Genomic DNA, 20,991 nt, shown 5'->3' with positions numbered 1-20,991 from the left:
ATTTCAGTCAAAAAGTGTGTTGGGCAAGATACTCCAAAAAAGCAATGTTTAGGATCATGACCACAATCTAGGCTAGGGCTAGGAATAGTAAAGAAAATATATTTCTCAAAATAGATGTTATTGGAATTTATGCAGCTGTTACACGGGGGAAATATGGGTGTTTCTGAGCATCTTATTCAGTAAGATTCCTTTTCTTTCTTGCTATTTCTTAACTTGAAGGAAGTACTTATAGGTATTTCTGAGGCCACACATTAGTGTGAAACTCAGAAACCCCCCGAAGAACAAGTTATTTGCAACCAAAGGAAAAATGGAAAGTTCTGTCGGTTAAAATCAGAGGCAGGGACAGAGAGATGGGCAAAATGAGAAAGATAGGGAAAGAATTAGATGAAAAACACGTACTGTCAGAGGAAAACAGTGCTACTATAATCATGCATGCACACAGACACAGGGGAAGGTTCCACTTACATACAAACACACACTTAACAAAAAGGGTATTTATTAAGCATCACAATGTAATCTGCTGTTTACTACAAGAATAGTAAATAAATGCTAGGAACTAAACCACAGCCTATTTTAATGCAATTCCTGTCTGCGCTGGCAGGCCAGGGCTACACTTCTGAAAATATATTAGAAATAAACCACAAAAAGCTGTATTCAACCGAAGCAAACTTTGTAAATATGAATTAATCAAGCGTGAAGGGCCAACAAAAACTGCCCTGAAGTCTCCATGTGTCCTCCTCATGCAAAGCAATGACTGGATAGAGCTAGCTTCTTCCTCCATTCTCCTTAACACGACATTCAGTGCTTTTGCTGTTGAGATACAGGAGGGAATTTACGCTGACACCAGCTGAGTCAGAAACAGCTTTAACAGGGGGAGGGGAAGAAAACCGCTCCCTGGCCTGCACGGGTGAGAGTGAGCACAGCCCCTTGCACCTTGCTGCGTGTAATTGATGGCTTTCCCTGGCAGAGGTGGTCTGTGTTATTGGGGTGAGGGGGTGGGTCAGTGAGCATGGTCGGTTATCTCTTCCCAGTGTAGTCTTTTAGGGAGCCCAGGGTGCTATGGCTCTCCATGATAAAGCTGCATGATACAGGGAAGCTGGCCTGTATGAGGGATGGGGGGAAGCAGCGTGATGTTAACACCCGTGGCTTGCAGCCCCTGTGTTAGCTCTGGTGACTGGTGGGCAGACCGGTTATTCTGCTAGGAAGCGCCCGAGGGCAGCATTGCCTTTTGCTGGAGTACGCTCCTGAGAACCAGCGTAGTGCTGCAGTCTTCCCTAAGGATCGTGAGGCTTGTTGGGGTGGAGCAGGTTGGATCCTAAGGTCCTGCCGTGGTCTGTTCTTACATGTGAAAAGAAATGCACTGTAGAAGCCGAAAGTCCTATGATTTGTTTATGGACTGCAGTCCATTGGTAGGGTGGGGTTTGATTTTTTTTTTTAATGATCCTTGGGTTTTCAGGGTTTAGCCTTGTCTTCCCTGGTAGGGTAGATAGGAGGGATGAAAGTGAGCTTTATGGACTCACCTTGTCATGAGTCCTACAGCTCTATTTTGTGTCTATGCTAGTAGGTCTAAGTTACTGCGGCAGGCTTTTAGCAGAGAAGCACAGATTTCAGTGGGGAGGACTGCTCCGAGCTGTACGGGAAGGGGGAGTGGGAAGAAGTTAAAAAATGCTGATCTCTTAGAAGCTTACTAGATGAAATGGTTAAAAGTAATAGCAGTACAACTTCTGAATGCTGGCAATGATGTGTCTCATGTGTGTAATGAGTTCCAGGAAGCTGTATGGTTGTATCAAAGGGGCAAGGCAGACTTCAGTGGGGAGCGCTGGCAGGGAGAGAGTTACAGCATTGCTGGAAAGCCAGACTGGTAGTAGTGTCTCTGAACACTGTTAAAGTCTGCCTTCTCTGTCCCAGGCTTTCCAGGGCCAGCAACACTGCTGGCATACCTGTGTTTGGTGGTGAGGGAGTGAGGGGCTTAGAAGGGGGAGCTCTCCTGGATTGGCCTTCCAGACCTAATGTGTTCTTCTTTTGCAGGTATGGACCAGGCTGAGGAAGGACCCTGAACCTGCCTTGATGGCTGTAGACCTCAGAGTTGCACTGTGCTGCCTGCCTGGCTGCAGCTCAAGCTACCTTGACCTATAAAATAATTTCCAGCCTCTTGCGAAACACAGTCAGTAACTGTTCTTTGATCACTTAAATATTTTCCTATCCCCCATCTAGCCAAACTCTGTCTCTTTGCCACCATTTACAACTCAGAAAAACTTCAGGCAGCAGAAAAAATTGTTTCCTTGTTTGCAAAAATAAAAAGAAAATAACACTACCCCACTCAAGGGGCATGGGGACCTTGTTTGCCCTGCTTCAGCTTGAAGTGAGGTTTTTATGGGCGGGTTATAAACCCCTGCACAGCAAGCTCTGTAATATTGACAGAGCTTTCAGCGTAGCTGCTTTAATACCTCTGCTCTGACAGCAGCAACACCGTGCATCTCAGGGGATGAGATCAGAAGCAGGCAGACATTTTCAGCTATTGGCAGGCTTGTGTATACTTCACAGAAGCCTTTATCTTGCTAAGGAAGTGGAGACCTTTCAGTGTCTCTTGGTGGGGAGGGGGGAGGAATTCAACATGAGCAAGGCAAACCCATTCCAGTCCTGCCAAAGCTACTGGTTTGCTTTGAGCCTCCGGTTGCCTGCAGCAAGGGCTGCTTCTCTGTGCTATGGAATAGTGATGGTGTCCTGCTTCAGAGGTAGCTGCATAATTTTCTACCCACAGCAGAGCTTGGGATCCTTCTGTGAGTGGCATTAATGGAAGGTAGGCCAGAGCTTAACAAAGTGTTGGCCACCCGATTTCCCATGCAGTTTAGTGGGATGCCATGGCCTACCTTCACCTAAGCGATGCTCGAGTGTGGAAATACAGTAGCTTTCAAGGTCACTCAGCAATACTGGCCAGTGGTTCAAGGGCCAAATCCTACAGAGTCTGCAATGTTAGCTCAGCTCTGGGTAGGGGTAAAAGCCCAAGCAAACTCTTTTGTGGGGTGGGGGAAACAGGACCTCGCTTCCCCCTCGAGAGGCTCTGGAGAATCGTTTTGGGAAGGTGAGGGCTGCAGTATGCCATCCTCAAGTTCTGTATTTTTCCGTGAGAGACACTAAAGTGGAACTATGTTGGGAACAAGCAGAATCCTGTCTGCAAGGTAGCTTGGACTCTGGAGGTCCCGTCAAAATCTGTTTTGTACTGTACGTGTACTATGGCATTGCCTTTCTCAGCCCCTCTAGTTTCCAGCAGTTTTGGAGTACTATTACTCCAGTTGTAGCAGTAGGGAAGTAGAGTCCCTGACAGACCATGCTCAAGTAAGGTCACGCTGTCTTCTGCAGACTTGGGGTTGCCTAGAGTTTGCTAGATAGGCGCAGGGAGGAGATACGCAGAGCCAGCATGGTGCCTGTTTGCCCCAGCTGAACTTGGTCTTGGTGGTGAATCCTGCTGGAGGATGGGGGTCTGGTAACTGGCTCAATATGGAGAGCGGGGACCTTTTCTCTGTGACTGGCAACTCAGATCCCTGCTTGCTGGAAGTTGAGGAATTTACTCTACTTGAACTCCCTAGCTCCTGGCAGCCTGCTGGTAGATGTTCTCCAAGGAGATACTTGAGGCAGAAACTTGGTACCGTATACAAGGGAGAAGCAGCCAGCAGGGTGTGATGGGGTGGACCTTGTTCTAGAGCCGTCACCGGGCCAGCGTCCAGCCACCAGTGTCACAGCGCTGAGGACCTGCAAACACCCCTCTGTGTTTCCCGTGCCCTCTGTCTGGCACGTTTTCTTCCGCAGCCTTTGGTTCTTCCTTATCGTAAATCCTGTAGGATTTAACTTCTAGCTACTGATCCTGTTGACAGTAATGGACCATTAACTAACTAGACATAAAATTGAAAGTGTAAATCCCTCTCCCTTGGGGAATCAGAAAGCAGGTTTAGGATGCAGGCCATGAAATGCAGGAGTTCATTGTAATCACAAAAGAGGCCTGATTGACTCTGCCTGCCCAGCATCCCCAGGTCTGTGCTAGCTGATGAACAAGAAAGCAGAAGCTGAGGCTGGTACTGCAGAACCATTTGCATCTGCCAGGGGAAAGCCTTTAGTCTCAGCGTTTGAGCTTGTTTATCCCATTGCCAGGGTCTGCCCTGTAAGACAGTGAGGGGAGTCTCGGTTGCTAAGGAATGAATTATTTCTGGAGTCTGATGCTGTCTCTGATTGCAAGCTTGGTGCTTTTTCCTTTTTTGGGACAGGGTGAGAAGGGAAGACCAGGAGCTTTGCTCGCGTCAGAGGTGAGGGGGGAAAAAGCACAAGGTGCCTCTGCCCCAGGGGAATGGCCCACACTGCTCCCACCAGGGAGAAGGATGAGATGATGCAGCAGCTCTGCAGGTTGGTGTGTACCAAGTCTAGTTCCCAACACTTTCCCTGAAATCTCCAATAATGTGGCAGGACTCCGCTATGTACCTGCGGGAGTGAGTTTGCTGCTGACTCTGTTCTCTGACCTTGAGATGTCAGGATCTGAGATTCAAAATAGTTTTATTTTTTTTCCTCCTACTTCAAAAAGAAAGCCGCAGGCTCGTTGCCATGGGCTTGAGGAAGATAATTCTATTGAATTTCACAGAAAGGATCCTGTTTCACTGTGGATTTATGAGGAGCTTAGAAGAGTGAAGCTAAGTCATATTAGCAATAATTAGATTTGGAAATTAAGAGTGATCTATAAAGAAAGAAAGAATCAGCTGCCAGAACTGTATGGAGCTGACTGAATATAGAAACGTGTGGAAGATACAGTGGACCATCAGCTAAAACACTTTTCCAGCAGAGAAAATCTACTAAGAATTAGTGAAAGTAGACATTTGGTCCTGCTGTTCCTCTGTCCCTTGTGTGCCCCAGTCGCAGGTTTGCCGGCTTTTCCCAGGGCTGATGCCCTGCGTTAGACAACACCCGTGGGAGACACGCTGGAATAAACTGCCCAGGGAGATGGTGGAGTCACCCTCCCTGGAGGTATTCAAGGAACGTGTGGATGCGGCATTGTGGGACATGGTTTATTGGGCATGGTGGTGTTGGGTTGATGGTTGGACTTGATGATCTTACAGGTCTTTTCCAACCTTAGTGATTCTGTGATTCTGTGATTCTGTGAGATCAGTGCCCACTGATTAAAAAATTAATTACCTTCCCCTTGAAGGAATGACTGTACTTTCAAGGTCTCCCAGGCCCTTAATCAAGCATCTCCCTTTGAAAGAAGTTTTGATTGAATTGCAGTAAGCTGTCACTAGAGCCAGGATGGCCAGGTTAGAGGGGGATGAGTTCAGAGACCTAACTGAGCTCTGCTTGTGGTGAATGGAGTGGTTCCAAACTTCTCAGAGAGAAGAGGGGGAAATGGGTTCAAAAGCAGTTTAGTTATGCAGAAACTAAGTATCTTGGGCAGTCTGAGTACCGGCCAGAAATTATACAGGTTGCAGTAGAAAAACTAGCTGCATGTATGGAGGCTATCCAACATGGGAACAGTGTAGGAGAAGGAGAGGACCTGGACTAGATTCTCACTGGGCTGGAGATGCGGTTTTTACAGATTTGAGTGCTCAGTAGTAAGTAGCTTGAGGCTTTCTCTTCTCTGTGCCATGTTCTTCATGCTCTGCTTTGCAACCCCAGAGTTAGAGGATAATTTGCTCCTCAAACACCAGGTTCTCCAGTAATCACTTGATCATAGCAGCTGGGCTTTGGGAGGAGCAATGCTGGCAGGGGACTGGCAAGGCCATGTCACCTGCCCTCACACCACCTCTGAGGTTCCTCTGGGCCTGCAATGGGAGGGACTCCAGGCATGGTGCTGATAGTAGGAAGGGCTGGGTGTGGTCTGTATCGCCTGGCCAGTGGCCCCAGCACGCCTCAGCCAGCCTCACCTCGTGTGTATGCTCTGGCATTTCCCTCCTTTCCTTGCAGCCCATGGCCACGCTCCTGCAGCCGAGCTGCGTGCTGGTGCCTGTGCTATTCATCATGCCAACAGCACAAGAGCAACTGGAAAAAGTGTCTGGAATTTATCACCTGTGGCAGGAGCTTTTGTCTGTAATAAAAAACACTTTCCCCCTCCTCTCTTCTAGTACTTTCCCCCTTCCTTTCTCTCATTATTATTAAGAAGCTTAATGCCATACGTCTTGCTGTTTCATAAATAACCCCTATAATCAAGCAGCACTGGGTAAATGGGCAGTCCAGCTTGTGCAATTTGTTTGGCAAAATGAATCCAGAACAATACGAGTCTGTGGAGGAAAGACAAATAGAGCAGCTTGGATTAATGTGTTAACCAAGAGAAAAACGGCTTGGCAGCGTGGTTGATGCTGTATTTATCCACACAAATGGAGGTCAGGGCTAATTTATTAAAAATAGAGTACAGAGCTTGCCAGAGCAGTCAGTGTCTCCGGGGAGGGACAGCAAGAAACACGGTCCTGCCAGGGTCATGGAGGGGAGCTGATCTCAGGCTTGTCTGGGGGGGTTAGGCCTTTCTGCGCTGTGGGGAGGCAGGCAGTGTTGAGAGGCTAAAGGGACCCCACCCTCAGCTGACGGACACACGGGCTGCAGCAGTAGGGCTAGTGTTTGTATTCCTTGTGTGTATTGGCAATGCAAGTAGCCCTGGCCTGGTCTAGGTGCTGGGCATACCTGCAGAGAGACATTGCTGCAAGGAGCAGACAGTCTAGTAAAAATCATCAGCAGGTTCTTGTTGACTCTTTGATCTTCTGGGCTTTTTTCATGCCTTTCTTCTGAATCTCTGAAAGTGTCCAGCAGACTTTCATTCAGCATCAGGCCTTCCCTGGCCTATTTGGTGCATTTTAATTGCTTGCGGGGGAACCAGGAGTCCTGACTCCCTATTTTGGGACTGAGCAGGTCAGAGCTGGCTACTGGCAAAAACGTTCCAGCCCTGCCTGACGTGGAGAACCTGCAGAATGTCCTCTTCTTGGACACGGTGCCCGAGTCCTGGATAAAGAGAGCTCACCCTTCCACAGCCAGCCTGGGCACATGGTTTGCTGACCTCCTCACTCGCGTCAAGGAGCTGGAGGCCTGGACAGGAGACTTTTCCTTACCCTCCTCAGTGTGGCTTGCTCCACGTCAGGCAGGGCTCACGGATCCTGAGCTGGCAGCTTCTGCCCTGGCTGGAGCTCCTGAGGAAGAGGGGCACTGTGCTCCCGGGGCACAAGTGGAGGGCAAGGCACCAGCTTCTCCTGTCTTGGGCGAGCAGGCCGGCGCAGCACAGGCAGAGAGCCAGGCACCTGCCCCGCACAGCCCCGCAGCCTATGAGGCAGCTCTGCGGGAGACAGCCCGGTGCCTCGTGAATGAGGCCCTGGGCAAGGCTTTCACTGGGAGCCGGGGACCCAGGCAGCAGCCGGCGCCACAGCGGGACCTGGCACAAAGCATGGATGTGGCAATGGCAGCAAGAACACCTGCAGCGCCTCGGGACACAGAGTCTCCCTTGGCTGGAGAGCCTCAGGGAGAGGCCAGCACAGCCCCTCTCGTCCCCGCGGCATGCCAGGATGGAGAAAACATGGCTTCTCCCATGTCTGGAGACCATCAAGGAGAGGCCAGCACAGCCTGGTAGCGCACAAGGATGAAGTGGCTTCTTCGATGCCTCAAACCCCTGCAGCAGACACTGGCACACCCCACCTTGCCCCAGCAGCGGACAATGAAAGAGACCCAGTGGCTTCTCCCTTGGCTTGGGACCCTCAGGCAACAGGTGAGCCAGGCACGTGTGGTCAGCAGCAGGCATCCCGAGGTGCCAGAGGCAGACGCAGTGCCTGAGCTGTGTGCGGCAGGGAGATGCCTGGTGCTCTCTGTGTCATCCCGCCGACATCCCTTCCCTCCCCTACCTGTGCTCTTGCTCTCCCCATGCAGGCGGCCTCAGAGCACAGAGGCGATGCACAGCCCTCCTCTGCCTCCAGGGACATGCCCGAGGATGACCCAGGTACGTCCCCGAGTCGAGCACTGCCCTGGCAAGGGCAGGCCTGGCCCGGCTCTCCCAGTGAGCGGCACCCAGGCCAGGCCGGCAGCACTGTTCACCTGGGGCCTGGCCATGCCCTGGCCACCCCTCCCTGGGGAAAGCCCTCAGTGGCGAGTGGCAGGCGGGAGCTTGCCTGTCACCCACCCAGCCCCTTGCCTACAGCTCTCCTTCCCCCACAGGCATGGCCACCCTCCCGCACACCCCAGCTTGACGGTGATGGCCCTCCTTCTTCAGGAGGGCGCTCAGGGCTCTGCGCACAGCTTTCCGCTGTACCTGCATCACGGGACAGCAAGAGGAACAGCGCCCCGCTGCCAGCACCATGTGGGTCTCCGAAGACAGCAGCTGGCCCTGAGCCTGCACAACATCCATAAGGAGCAGCAAGGGGAGGCACGCGAGGGATGGGTGCATGGACAGCACCCCAGGCATTCAGCTGCCCTGAGGACATTCTGCTGCCAGCCTCTGCTCGGCTGTAGAAGCTTTCTGAGGCCAATAAAAGATGACAATTTTCCCCCAGTGCTCGTCAGTGCCTGTTCCATCTCAGGAGAAAGACAGGCAGGCAGAGCTGGAGAGCCCCTGTGCTCCCTCTTCTCCAGGCTGAGCAGAGCCTACGCCCTTGGCCTCTGCCCGTGCCTCCGGTGCTCCAGCTCCCAACCAGCTGGGGCCTCCGCTGGCCTCGCTCCACCGTGGCCGTGTCTGCCGGGACCCGGGCAGCCCCAGCCCACAGCCAGCGCCCAGGCACGGCCTCCCCTGGGCCCAGCGGCGCGGAGGAACCCCTTCCCCACGGTGCCACCCACGCCCTTGCAGCACAGCCTGGGCTGCATGCCTGTCCTTGCTGCCCGGGCACGCTGCCCACCCCTGTGCGCCTTGGCCTCCGGGGCCTTTCCCACAGCCACTGCTGCTGTCCAGCCACCCAGCCCCGGCCCCACCTCTGCCCATCCCCAGGCCAGTGCTTGGTGCTTGCCTTTGCCAGACTTACTGGGGTCCCCGGCAGCCCATTCCTCTGCTCCAGCCAAGTCCCTCCCAAGAGCAGCCCAACCGCCAGCACCGCCACTGCCACCCCCAGCGTGGAGATCTCCCCTGGCCTGGCTGGCAGCGCGATCCCTTGCACGCTCCACCTCTGAGGAAAGCCACTGAACAGGAGGGGACCTCTCCTGTAAGCAGCCACCAGCCAGGCTCGGGACACCGAGTGCCACCACCCCTGGCACCCAAACGACCGGCCAATGTACCACCCACCGCTGGCGCTGGTTGCAGAGCCTCCCCTCTCTGCTCAGGCCCCCAGCCGGGGGCAATCCCAGAGGGCCTCAAGCCTGTCTGGCACCATTGGCCCCGGGAAGAGCCCAGCTGGCTCTTCCCAGTCCCCTGCTCCTCCAGCATGTCCCTGGGAACGACATCCAGGAGCGGTTGTGCCACCACCTTCCTGGGGTCAGAGCAGCCTGGAGGTTCTCCCACCGCTCCTCCTTGCCTTTCTGGAAGATGGCTCCAGCAGTTGCTCGGATTGCCAGGAGCCTCCCCAGATCAGCAGGCCCTTCCAGAGAGTAGAGTGTGGCCTCGCACTGGCACGGCACGGCTCCCCTCAGCCCTGCGATGCTCCCCAGCCAGTCACACAGCCATTTGGTAAATGGTTTAATTAATATACTGAAGGGACCACTGCCAGCCCAAGCTGCAGTTCACCTGCTGCTCTGCTTGGCCGCCAGTCTCTTGTCTCTCTCTTCAGCAATGGTCAGGCGGATGCCCTTTCCAGAGAGAGAGAGAGAGAGAGAGAGAGAGAAAAGCAACAAAGAACAGGGCAGGGAGGGAGGAATGAAAGAACAGGGACAGGGAGCTGGGACAACAAATGATGGGAGGAAGGTGGACAGGTACACAGCACAAACCAAACCACAAAGCTACACAGTCTGCAGGGCTGTTTCACACTCACATTTTCTCTATCACAGCTTCTCCACAGCATTTTTTAACCCTTTTTAAATACGTCATCCCAGAGGCACTATCAGCATTGCTGATGGGCTCAGCTTTGACCAGCAGCAGAGCGGTCTCTGAGCTGGAACTGGCTGCATCCAACACGGGGGCAACTCCTGGTGTCTTCTCACAGAACCCAGCCCTGCAGCCCCTACCCGCCCCAGCTAACAAGACAATACAACAGGCAGCTGCTAAGGGACAAAGAGGGGGGATTGAAGAATAGGGAAAGGGAGCCACAGAGAGAGACAGAGGCAGAGCGGAAGAAAAAAAAAAAATAGCAATGGGCTACAGGCCAGAGAGGAGGAAGGGACCGGGAAGCAGACCGAGAGAGATGGAGAAGAGCAAATAGCGATGGGCCACAGGGCAGAGAGGGAGGAGTTAAAAAAAGGGGACAGTGAGGTGGACAGAGAGAGACTGAGAAATACCAAAAAACCTCGATGAGCTAAAAGGGCAGAGACAGAGGAACTAAAGAACAGGGACAGGGAGCCAGACAGAGAGAGAACAGTAAAGAGAAAAAACAGGCTATAGGCCAGAGAGGGAAGAAATTGAAACACAGGGACAGGGACCTGGAATGAGAAAATCTAAGACAGCAAAAGTATATATAGAATACAGGGCAGAGAGAGAGGAATTTAAAAATAGGGACACGGCGCCAGACAGAGAGAGGTGTGGGGGGTGGGAATTGTGAAGGGCTAAAAGGCAGGCAGGGAGGAATTGAAAAAAATTGGGACAGGAAGACAGACAGATAGATGGAGAAAGACAAAAATAGTCATGGGCTGCAGGACAGAGAGGATGAAAAAAAGAGTGACGGGGAACAGGGCAGAAGCGCAGAGAGAAGGAGAAGATGGAGAGGTAGAATGACAGGGGAAGAGGGAGACTTGAAGAGAGGGAGAGATACAGGGAAGCGGAAAAAAATGACAGCAGCAAGAGAAAGAGAATGGGAGGGCAGGGAGGGACTGGGATGCAGAAGAGGGGTGACAGGGCCCCAAGGGTCCAGGACTCACCGTAGCTCCCACTCTCGGAGCTGCTGGGAGAATTTGACAGTTCAGACGCATCTTTCTCTGTCTCTCTCTCCCCCTCCCTTCCTCCTCTGTGGCTCCGGTTGCTTGACTGTCATCCACCTAAAAGAATAGATTGGCATCTTACAGCTCTTACAACGTGAGGCTTCCCAGATACATAGCCTCACACCCGCACACGCTCTGTAACCGTCCCGTGCTTTTGGCTACGCGTAGAGACCCTGCTGTGCACACTGGTGATCGGATCTGCTGAGGACTATGCTAAGAGGGATCCTTCCTCACCCGGAGAGGCAGGCTGTCTCCTGTCTGCAGCTGGAGGCAGCTGTTGGCTGGATCCCCTTGGTTTTATTCTTCAGCCACTTTACCTTTTTCTGGCCTCTCCAGCTTCAGCCGCGGCAGCTCCTGCCCACAGTCAGTAAGCCGTCCAGCTGTCCCTTTTCGCCCAAGCTGCTAGGAGGATGAGGGCAAAGGCAAGCCACACAAACCTGAGCCAGATGCGTGAACAACATCCCCAGAGAGGAACTGACAGCCGAGTCCTCAGTGCTGCCTCTGGGAGAGGGAAAGAACAAGCAACTGTTATCCATAGCAATTACGGTAGCTCTCCTCAGGCAGGAAGCCCTCCTTCAGCAGGTGCTCCTGGAGCCGCTGCTCCTTCCCCAAACTCATGGTAATGGCACCTGCATTTATGGAGAATAAAGCATGTTCAAGGGGCAGCTCGCTGCCGTGAGGACAGGGCTCGGGGGCAGTCTGTGGCTGCAGGACAGGCTTCAGGGCAGGTGCCGGAGCTGGGGGCAGCTGCAGAGGGTGAGCAGGGCTGGAGGAGTTTTGCTGAGTTGGGGAGGCACCCAGCACCTTTTCCAGGGGGTGGGAAGCCCTTAGGTACCTGGAGGGGTGGGAGCAGCCATCTCCTGCCCCTCTTCCTGCTTCCTCTCCACCAGCTCTCCAAAAATGCCTGGGAGCTGCCTCCATGGGGACTGACTCCAACCGACCATCAACCTGTTGCACTGGTCAGTTGGAAACATCCGTGCAGCTTGCCAGCACTCTCAGGAAGGCATGTCCCAGTGGCACCATCCCGTGGGGCTGCAGCCCTTTTACACGGAAGGGCTTTAGCTCCTTCCCCGCACGGCTGCCAATGGCACCCGTGTTAAGGGAGAATCAAGCGCGTTCGAGGGCCAGCTTGCCACAGGGCTCGGGGGTGACCTGGGGCTACGTGACAGGCTTCAGGGGAGGTGCCAGAGCTGGGGGCAGCTGCGCGGCCGGGGGAGGCTCGGGGGCAGGTCGGGCGAGCTGGGGGGGGCAGCTGGTGGCTGCGCCTGGGCGGGTGTCCGCCTCCTTCCCCTCTTCCCTTCTGCCAGCTCTCAGGTGGCTCCCGGGGGCTGCCAAGGCCCGGCTCGCCTCCAGCTGACCGGGAGCCGGCCGCAGCGGGCGGTTCGAAGCCTCCCGTCCCGCCACCTCCGGGCGGCCGGTGGGCAGGAGACTGCCCTACACCTTTCAAAGGGGCTCGCTCGTCTCACCGGTGGTCCTGGGCCTCACCCACCGGGAATCCCGCCCGGGACACAGCCATGCTGTGGCAGCAGCGCTGCTGCGCCCCTGTGCGGTGCCGGCGCTGCAATACCCCGCCTCGGCCACGAGGCGGCAGCAACAGCGAGCACCCGCCGGGCGGCGCCTGCCCAGGGACGGCACCGGCGCTGCCCTTCCGCGTTTTGCGCGCCGAGCACTCGCCGACAACGCGCACGTCGGGTGGCAGTGGAGTTTCCTTAACGGGAGGCAGCAACGAGCGCGAGGGCACCATCCCGCAGGCACCGCAGCATCGCATTGCCGTTACCGGCGGACGGCAGCGTGGAGCACGACGCCAGCACCGCGCATGCGCGCCACCCCACGTGCAGCACCGCCTTATGGTCGCCGAGCGGCAGCAGCGAGCGCGGGGATCACCACCATGCATGCGCGGCTCCCGCGCTGCAGCACAGACTTTTGGTCGCCGGGCGGCAGCGGCGAACAAGGCGTGCGCGCCACAGCGCGTGGGTAGCGCTTTAGCTGCAATACCGACTTTTGATCGGTGGGCGGCAGCAGCGAGCCCGGCGGAGTCCGCTACCGCGCCTGCGCGGCAGTACCGCATTCTGCTCGCTAGGCGGCAGCAGCGAGAACATCGGAGTGCAGCGATGCGCATGCGCTGAGCACCACCTGCAGCACCGCCTTTTAGTCGCCGGGCGGCAGCAGCGAGCCGCATGCTTTGCGTAACAACGTGGCTGCCTTGCAGTCCCCTGCCGCAACACTGCGGCTACCGGCATGCGTCGCAAAGCAACTCGCTCCTCCGCGAGTCCGGCGTCAGAGGAGTACACCTCCCGCGTTGCTTCGCGGGTCCTCCGTTTTGTGAGTTTTGACCCTGCAGAGATCCCGTTCCTCCTCTCCCCGCCCGCGTAGCCTGAAGCGCAGCCCCGGGATCCACGATACTGGCCCGGTGCTCCCCTACGATCAGCTCCCCCTCGGGTCCGACGCGGCCCCAACCCCCCCCTCGCCAGCATCGCCCCTCACTTCCAGCACGACCACGTACCGCCCCTGGCGCCCTGTCACCCCCCAGCCCTTCTTTGGACTTCCGAGGGGTCCCCCGGCCTTCGCAAGGCCCGCACCCAACTTAGTGCCCCCCCAGAACTACTGCGGTCCCACACTGAGGGCCGCCGGCTCCCGCGCTTGAGCAGCCCCACTCCGGTTCAGTGCTGCTCCCCCGCCCCGCCCCGCCCCGCCGCTGGCGATGCTCGGTGGCAGCCCCATTTTCCCAGACTGGCATGAGCACGGCCACCCTGGGCAGCGCAATTATCCCCAGCTACTTACCTGTGGCTGCAACCCGTTGGCCAGAGGGGGTACTGCTGTTCACACCTGGGGCTTGCTCCCCCATCCCTGCCCCACAGCCCACAGCTGCAGCCCATCAGGAACACAGGGCCGTCATTGTCAACCCCATAAGGATTAGCTGGGGCTACCAGAGCGGCAGAGGTGCCCAGCTCCGGAGGGCAGCTTGCCAGAGGGTAACGGGAGAGACCTGGGGTGCATCAAAAGGAATAAGGATGACTATTAAGGGGACAAATGGAGAGCTCTGGGGTGCAACAAAAGGGAAGAAAACCCAAACCATCAGGGGGTTGCTGTATATGGAATCAGATTATAGCAATGGAATTCAGGTATCCTTAAGGACGGAGATGGAGGCTCACCCTGGTAACGAAGATATGCATCCTGGTCAAGACAAGGGTACTTTACAAGAACCTTCAAGTAGACAATAACCTATTTAGTGTGTGTAATGGTGTGTAGTCATATATGATTTGTTGTAGAGAAGTATTTTGGAATTTAATCAAGACTTGTATCCTAAGCTAACCTCAGGTGATTTTAATACTAAAAAATACACCCCTAGGAGGAGATTTTAGATGCAAATATAAGTCCACCTTAGTATAATGAGTTACATTAAAATTGAGACATGCACAGGTGGACCTTAGTATGAGTGACCAATCAGTTATTGTAATGTGATTCTTTCTTTGCTATTGTTTCATATAGAAGACCCTGTGTGTTTCTGAGAGGCGTGCTGGCTGATGTTAAATGGCTGGCACCCCACTCTGCAGGGTGGCAATAAAGTCAAATAATCTTGACTCAAGTGTGTTGACTGGCATTTTGCACACCAGGTGAAGAACCCTGATTTAGGGACAACAGAGTGATAGAGCAAACAAAAGATTCTGGGAGCACAGAAGAGCAAAGGGAGAGCCTTGGTGCATAAAGGAAGGGAAACATAATTCTGGAGCACACCAGAAAGTACCCAGAAAATTCTGGGACAGGGAAGAAAACTAAACAGAAAACTTTCTGGCACACTGCAAGACACAGGGCCCAGGGGCACATGTAAAGGCACAGGGAGGGTTTGGGGGCAATTCAAATTGTGAACTGAGAGTCTCAGTGGGGCTCCGGAGCACATGTAGAGTCTCGGTACATACCAAAGGGGCCATAAGGCAGGCTGGAATGGACTTCAGCTGTTACAGAACATCTCAAAACACAAGGTCAACATAAGTGAGAAAGAATGTAAAGAAGATACTTTGTAAGGAATGCACCTGGTATTTAGACATATTAAAAACTCTCCACTAACTAACAAGGATTAACACAAGGACGAATTCTAGGAAAATAGAATAGAGTGCCAAAAGTGTCCTGAGGCTGACCTGCCTCATTATAATGTTAAAACCCACACCTCCTAGCTAGGGAACAGCCCCAATGCAAATAAGCCCCCTATGCTCTGCGCATGCGTAGTGAATTAAAAGAGAACTGTATCTTTAGGCTGAAGTAAGAAAGGTACGAACCAACAGTTAATCAAGGGGTGGGACCAGTAGGCGTATCTAACTTTGTCAACTGTTTTAAATACCTGCCATGATTTTAACTGGGTGTGCATGCTAGGTGGAGAGATCCTCCATGCACCTGGTGCCAAATAAAGTAATGCCTGCTCTTTAATACACTCCGTGTTAAGGAGTTCCATTCCCGATTTCGGTGACACAGCCACAGCAATCAATCTAAATAGTAGGTGTTACATCTTTCCCTTTTCACATATGCATACCTGGTGACAAAACAAACAAGAAATTACCAAAGCAAGGCTAATCCAGACACAATTAACAATATCCGCAGGGTGGGAATGGATTATTTAGTCTTTAGAGCTGCCCCTGAGAGACAGAAATAATTTTTATCGATAGCTATCTTAGCTATGCAGGCAGGAACACCTTCTCTAGGAGTTTCCAGTGATAGCAAGGATCTGCTGAACTGCGTTTTTGCCTCCCTGTTTCATCCCATTTGTTAGATATTAGTCATAAAAATCTGTTAACCAGCCTTCTCTCTCTTATCTGTCCGCATTTTCTGTCACTGATTGCATTTCTATAGCAAAGAGACAAACTGTGCACTTAGAATGCCGTGCTGCTCCGTAGAACCCAGACACTGCCAGGCTGCGCTCCCCGTGCCCCAGCACACAGCAGCAGGGAGGTTCTATCGTATTGAAGGGAGTGCCATTAATTGTCCGTGAAGGACAGTCATTGATCGTATATGATTCTTTAGAGGGCTGGACATACAAGCCATGGCACTTCGTGCAGCGTCTCCCAGTGTGCATGTGTGAGCGGTGGGCTGCAGTACCAGGGGCGGATGCATGGGCAAGGCGCGGACACCCACGGAGAAGACCAAGCACCGTGAACCCGTTACCGAGGTATGCACGCGTGAAGGTGGCAGAGAGGGAGACCGGCTGTGGTACTGCCCTGTGAACACCGGTCTTGCTGCTCACGCAGACAGCTGGCAGTCAAGGCGAGCCTTTCTCTTTTTGCAGCACTGGCTATGACTCCGTCTCCCTGTAATCCCCCCTTTTCTTCAGCGTGTTCACAGAGTGGCTGTGAAACTCACTGGGCAGCAGCTGAACATTTATTTCTCCCTAGAGTTCTGGACAGCAGTTTAGCAAAGACCACAGCTTGAAAGTGCATGTGTAATCTCTTGTGTTTATCACTTTGTACTGTAGTCCTGTCTTTCCTCCCACCAGTCAGGAGGAAAACCCCTCCATGTTTAAAATTTGTTTGAAGGGGATACTAAACAGAGTACACAGAGATCAAATGAAACTGGGGGAAGGGAACCAAAGACCCTGATATAACTCTCCCAAAAGAGGGGAAGAGCTCTGGGCACAGCCAAACTGCCCCCAAACACCAGGAAACGGATCCCACGATACTGCTAAGACCCATCTCCAAAGCTGCAGAGACCTGAGAGCCCTCCTGCACCACCCCAAACATGGTAGTAACATGACGGGGATAGCCTTGCAGACTCCCAAATGCCTCCCCCCACTAAGAACAGAGCCCACAGGCAAGGAGGAAAAGCCCTGCCGGCCATTCCCAATGTCCCAGAGACTTTGATAAAGTCCCAGAAAGACCACAGCATCCTGCAAACCCACAAGCAGCCCACTGCAGGCCTCCAAAACAGCTCCACTGAGATGACCAGAGCGCATCAGGGGCCCCAGCCTTGGGGAGGCTGCCTGGCTGGGTCCTTACTGTGTCCCCTAATGAATATAATGACCTCTGCATTAATTGAGAATAAAGTGCAGCCAAGGGCTAGCTTGTGCTTATCTTCCTGGGATGGGAACAGGGAGTGCAGGGGGCGGTGCCTCAGGAGCATCTGTCCCCTGCTGGGTCTTTGACAGGCTGTCCCCCCATCCCAGTAGCATCGGGCCATCTATCCTGTTTCCCTGGGATGTCAGACTAGGGGCACACAATTCTCCACTGGGCACCAGGAGGTCAGGGCTGCCCAGCAGAGACATCCAGAATTGAGGGGGAGCCTGCAAGCAGGGATGATGTGGTATAGTTTGGGGGTGGTATTGGGGCATTGTTTGGGGGAGTGGGTTTGGGAGCACTGGGGTTCTGGGATCGGGTTCAAGGCAGCGTTGGAATCATTGATGGTCTTGGGGCAGGGGTTGGAGTTGGAGGCTTTTCATCCAGGCCTGGGGGTGTTTTGAAGTCCTGGGACTTTAAGGGTTGATGGTGGATTTGGGGCAGGGTTAAGCAGCTGTGGGGGAGTTGGGGACTGGTTTGAGGGACATCTGCAGAGCCTTTGGGCAGAGGGCTTTTGCTGGCAGCATGTCAAGGTGGCAGTCCCATCCCAGAGTGGTGCTGTATTTGTGCAAATGCCAGTGCCTTGGGTGCTTTGTGTCGCTGTTGGAGTTCCTGGAGGAGCCATGGGGGACCTTGTGAGTGACCCTGTGTGCCTGGGAAGCCATCGGAGAGGAAAAGCCTGCACCCTATGCTACTTCAGATCCTCCTGCCTTTCCCCTCCCTCCCTGTGTGCCCCAGACCAGATAGCCCAGCCCACCCCTCTGCATGCTCCAGCTACACTCACCTCCCACACGCCTAGCACACAGGTTCTTTCTTCACCGATGACGCCAAGGCTCAGCATAACTCCAAATTCTTTCCAACTTTACCAACTTCAGTAGTCAGGGTACTTAGCTTTTCCTCTGTTTCAAACCTTCCTTGCACTTCCCTTTCTTCTTAATGCTCCTAGGCTCCTTGTATACTTACATGCTGCCTTAAAATATCACCAAAATCAACACATCAGGTCAAGCTGTGTCTCTTCAAGTTGTTGGCCCTCAAAGTACTACCCTGCAAAACAAACCAAAAAGACTGTTGAGGCCATTAATTTATCGTATTTTCAGCGTACTTTTCCAAAGCTTTAACTGTGATTGATGGAACCACTTCTCTTCACATTACACAAAGCCACATTAATTTTACTCATTCTATTATTTGAGCAGAAACTGTTTCTTCTAGTTTGGACCTCCCTGAGGTCTTCATGCCTCTGGCTGAGCAGCATTGGGGCATACATCCCATTCTCCTGTGGCACGGGACTGAGGGTGCACTGATGTCTCCATGAGTGCCAGAAAACCAGAACCAGGCAGCAGAAGGAAGTTGGAGACGTCTAAAGTTACCTGGGGCCTGCAGACAGGGATATGGGTAGTTTCTGGGTGTTGGGGCAGGCTTTTTTACATTAGTTGCCATGACTGAAGTTAAAAGCAAGAGGAATATACACCCAAAGGGAGGAAATAAAAGAAAACGCACCTAGTTTAAAAGCACCTTTGTCTTCAAACAAGTTAAACCCTATTTCTGTTGATGAGGCTTGATGTATTAACACTATTTCAACAGTGATCGTGCTTAATAGACCACCGACATATATTGTAACATCTGCGTATGGAATATACGTGTGTACATATACATTTTTTAATATATATACACATCTCTGTGTGTGTGATACTAAGAGCCACAAGAGCTACAAGACATTAAAAGCTACAAGAAACCAAGTTACTACCTCATGTAGATGATATTCCAGTGACTGGAGCTACAGAAGATGCGTGAGAGAAGTTTTAAAAGTAAGAGATCAACTTGAGTAAGGTATCGTTACTGCAACCCCCACTTAATTACCTGGGTGTTGCAACTGGGGAAACAGGAAGCCAGATACTTAGAAGAAAGATTAGTGTCTCATATGAAGTAAAGACTCCTACTAATCAATCTCAAAACAGAGTTCAGAGATGTTAATTTCTTACAGCAGCATATCCATGTGTGCACCAGATATCCTCATGCTTATAAAGTAACTTTTCTGGTTTATGCTTTTCTGCAGGCCATTGAATTTTACTGTATGTTTTTGAAGAATGACAGATTTTACCACAACTGCATCAATAAGCAATGGCTGACAAAGTTATAATGCCACGATGGAGGCTCTGAGGCAAGACTGAGGAGCTAAGATACATGGCCTGCCAGAAGAACATTGCTGAGCAGCGATTGCTAGCCTTCAGTTATAGGTACTGTGCATACGTCTCTCATTCTGTCAGACTCCGAGACATTTTCAGCAATTGCAGAGATTTCTCATTTGGTTCTATGCTCTATGGTAATAATTTCAGCCATTATACTCAGGTTTATTAATTGTGTTAGTTATAGACATTTAGCAAACCGTGTAATAGCCATGCACTGCCAAAAAGAACTACAAGCTACTATGCTCAGACCTTTAGCGGTCATCACGAGGCAAGACTACAGAGGAGAAGGCAAATGGCTCTAATTGGTCCTGATCAGAAAGCTAGAGTGACAGGCAGCTGTGCAACATCCTTGCCGGAGCCGTGAGTAATAACCCGTGATTTGCTAACTACTGAGAGAAAGGGGGGACGCTGACCTGTAGCCAGCCTTTGGTAGATGACATTCCAAGACACCACACTGTTCCCTCTATATACCCACCCCTACACTTTTTGGTGAAAACCAAGGGCATGGAAATTCTCTTACTCAGCTGTGATCAACAGTTCTGGTCCTATGGTCAGCCTGCCTCCTACTACAAAGGCCAAGACGGTAGAAAAAAAATGTTTCCATTGACGTGGCAGCACTGCAGCTTCCTCCACATGTACAAGGTTAAGTACCTAAGCAGAAATCAACAACGCTTGCCCTCTTAGGAACACAAGTAGAACCCACTGCCTCTGCCACTGTGCCCTAAACCTTCATTGCCTTAAGTAACTCAATATGACTACACAACCCACATCTCCATCTGTACTCGTGGTCCAACACCCCAACTAATAGAGCACTGCTTCCTTCCCTGTCTCTGGCTGCACGCCCTCGTTTGAGCTACTCTTGTGTACTTCTGCTACTAGTTCTGCCCAGCCCATTAGGACACCCCCAACTCCAAGGCTGCACAGTGCACCCCCTAATACATACAGCAAGGAGGATGCTACCTTCATTTTCTCCATTCTAGCACATATACCACAGCATAGATCTTCCTCTCAGCACAGGAGATTGCAGGGAACCATGATTATCTCACCGCTGCTGCAGGCCAAATTATAGGGATCACATGCATGACAGGGAGAAAAACAGCCAAAGCCCCCCATTGTTCAGTACAAAGATCCCTTCCAATTTTGAGTCTGCAGTGCTCTACAAGCAGTTCCCATGCAAAATCGACACATACTCACATCCATTTTCCATAGGGAAACTCTGCAATACCACATCCTGACACATACAACATTTTGCTGGTATTTTGATCCCTCTCTACGCAGCAGGACTTAGGCCTTGATGGTGCAGGGAAGAGTATGCAACACATGCCGCCCATCTGAAGAGGGGTGAGATGGTCCCATCAGCTTCCTAATGCACACATTCTCTGACTCACCCCTCCCTGTGCACTTACACTGCAGGCTCTTAACAACCACCCTCCACAGAAAAATATGAGTACCCATGTAGCCTAGTCCTCCTGCTCAGATACTACTTCTTACCTCCGAGGAGCATACAGCAGCTCCTGCTCGACAGGCAGCCGTAGCTTAGGCCTTGGCACACAACACAGCAATCACTGCCCACACAGATGGGTCTGCAACACCACCCAGGCAGAATGATCCAGAAAACCCTGCATCTCAGTAGCATTACTGGCAGGAAGCAAGTGTCTTCAAGATGCAGGCTTACACAGTTTGTTCACTTTCAGGACACAGAAAAATTCCCCCTTGCAGGACGACACATGAAACAACTGGAAGGGTACTCAGAGACTCTTTGCCGGGAA

At 52.5% G+C, this 20,991-nt stretch overlaps 1 pseudogene; it reads left to right on the top strand.

Annotated features, from left to right (window-relative positions):
- Nucleotides 1-4,464: 4,464 nt before the first annotated feature.
- Nucleotides 4,465-13,124, top strand: LOC132319008 (uncharacterized; annotated as a pseudogene).
- The last annotated feature ends 7,867 nt before the right edge of the window (nt 13,125-20,991 follow it).

This window comes from Gavia stellata, chromosome 22 (genome assembly GCF_030936135.1).
Source record: "Gavia stellata isolate bGavSte3 chromosome 22, bGavSte3.hap2, whole genome shotgun sequence".
NCBI classification, from domain to species: domain Eukaryota; kingdom Metazoa; phylum Chordata; class Aves; order Gaviiformes; family Gaviidae; genus Gavia; species Gavia stellata.
Note: the sequence above shows the minus strand (reverse complement) of the source record. Positions and strands in the feature narration are given on the sequence as shown.